The sequence below is a fragment of the Poecilia formosa genome, unplaced genomic scaffold, assembly GCF_000485575.1.
Source record: "Poecilia formosa unplaced genomic scaffold, Poecilia_formosa-5.1.2 Scaffold494, whole genome shotgun sequence".
Classification (NCBI taxonomy): domain Eukaryota; kingdom Metazoa; phylum Chordata; class Actinopteri; order Cyprinodontiformes; family Poeciliidae; genus Poecilia; species Poecilia formosa.
Window position 1 is genome coordinate 143363 of NW_006800433.1, and position 2586 is coordinate 145948.

Genomic DNA, 2586 nt, shown 5'->3' on the forward strand with positions numbered 1-2586 from the left:
ACACACACACACACACACACACACACACACACACACACACACACACACACACACACACCCACACACACACACACACACACACACACCCACCCACACACACACACGCACACACACACAAATACAAAGGATTTCATTTCATGAACACGCAAAGCCTCTTCCATGAGGAGATTCTGCGCTGATACTATCCTGCACAACTCTGTGGTCTCGCTCTACAAACGATAGCGAGGCTCAAAGTGAAAGGCTATTTTAGGCAGCTGTTAGAAACAATTAATGGGTCAACATGAGACTCAGGCTCGGTGTTTACAGGAAGTTTCCTCTCTAATCACATCACCAAATTAGCAGTAATTTGAGGCTCTGGGTGAGACCGTTCTCATTTTACTTACTAGTTATGCCTGATCGCACCGGGCCGGGGCGCTGTAATTAAGAATGAAATGTAATCATGTACTTTATGATACATGTTCTTAGCGACACTCCAACCCAGAGAGATTAATGCCTGATGGGAAAAAGAAGATAAAAAAAAAAGGGCAGCAATTTCCTTTTTAAGAATACAACATTTCTCTGTATTTTTATTTGTTTATTGTACATCACAGTATAAGATACATGTAGCAACATTTTATTACATTAATGGGAAAAAAAATACTTGCATTAGTTAATAAATGAATATTAATGACCATGGTCTCCATAAGTGATTATGGTGAACTGAATGAATTAACTCTAACATTAAGACAACAACCATCAAGTCATAATAGTGACGATAATGATAGTCAATCGACAAATTATCTGTAAGAGGCTGCTGAATGTAAGCATACAATGACTCAGTTAATAGAGTCCAAATGTTCTTTTTAGTGGAGTTTGATTATATGCAGGAATTACATCGAACGAGAAAGGAAGAATAATACAGAAAGTCACTTCACACCATTATTTTTTTATGTTTAAGTAGTTATGAGACGAAACCTGAAGCCTGCTTTTAGGACGTAGGAAATGTAAATGAGGAAAAAATACACCATAATTAATTTCTCTGATAGAGTAAAAATCTCCGAAATGATATGCACTTCGATTGCTGATCTAGTAATCTACCATCGATTATTTTGGTCTTGGAAGTTAAAAAGCCACAGAATGATGTAGTAAAAAAAAATGAATAAGTTTAAATGAGTTTTTTAATGCATTTTTGTTTAGTGCTACTTTTCTGACTAAGATTATTTATAGTAGTTAGAGTCTGGTATTTTTTTTTTAATTTATTTACTGATCGTGTTTCGATTGTTTATGTCTGAGTTAGCACAGGGAGACGTGTTTCTTCTGCTCGTCCATTACAACACTGGAATCGACAGAAGTAACACCATGTCCAGGTGTATATCCTTCATTATTCCTCTTTGCGGAGACGCAACACTTTACATTTCAATTACAAACAAACATATGCTGAGTCAGCATCCATCTACGTCTTGCTCTGAGCAGCTGCACATGTAACACTGATAGCATAGAACACTATATGTATGTCATATTTTCACAACAGCTTCAGAATTTAAGCATCTGCATCTCAAACATCACTTCAGTGACCTGATTGTAATAATAATGTTATTTGATCTCATGCCAAATCACGCAGAACTCTGTCTGCGCCTACGAAGATTTCATTCATCGGCAGGGAGATCTACTCTCTGAATATTTCAGCTAACAATTGTTTGACCAGTTGAGTTCAGTTCAGTTCAGTTGAGTTCAGTTCAAGTCAACTCAGTTCAACTCTATTTATTCTACTTAAAGGCAGAGAGAAGCTGCACAAACCTAAACAATCACCTGAAACAAACAACAATTAACTTGCAAAACCAAAAAATAAGCACAAAAAGTAAGGAGACAAGAATCACCAAGGGAGTGTTAGAGGCTGATGGAACATAAAAGGCCCTCCTCTATGGAGGTATATTCAGTGCAAAAGTATTTATGTTTTGTGAAATAGAAGTCAAAGAAAAAAACTCTATAGTTTTGTAATTGTAGATTTCCTTTCCCAAATAAAAGACAACAGCTGCACCTCTTCAAACTTTTTAGTACAAGCACACACACTGTGTTCTTTGATTTACACTTTTAAAAAATGTTATTTACAATGACACCCTGAGGCACCAAACCTGCCTCCATACTCCTCTTGTCCTGTGAAGCCGGTGGTCTCAGTGACCCGGTGGAGAGGAAGTTAGGGGTCTTTAGTAAAACTCAATCAGCCTTGTTGTCATCAAAAGCTACACATAATGTTATTCATTACGTGTTTGCATTTATGTAACAGATCATTTTGATACCACTGCATTCTGTAGAAAAATAGGCAGCAGTAGATTAATAACTCAGATGTGTTTTCACTTTTCTTGTAAAGTCTCACTCCGTCCTGTGACCCATGGAGGGGAGGAACGCTCCAGTCTGCTCTCCTTCCCCCCCTAACTCTCCCCAGACTGTCTCCTGTGTGTTTATCTTCTCATCAGGGCCCTTTATTGGTAAATACAGGGGTCCTGTTGAGCCGGCCCCTTCGCTCGCCCTCTCTCTCCCTCTCTCTCTGCGCTGTATCATCCCTTGCACTCTGACATCTTTGTTATCCGTCTGTCCATCATCTGTGCA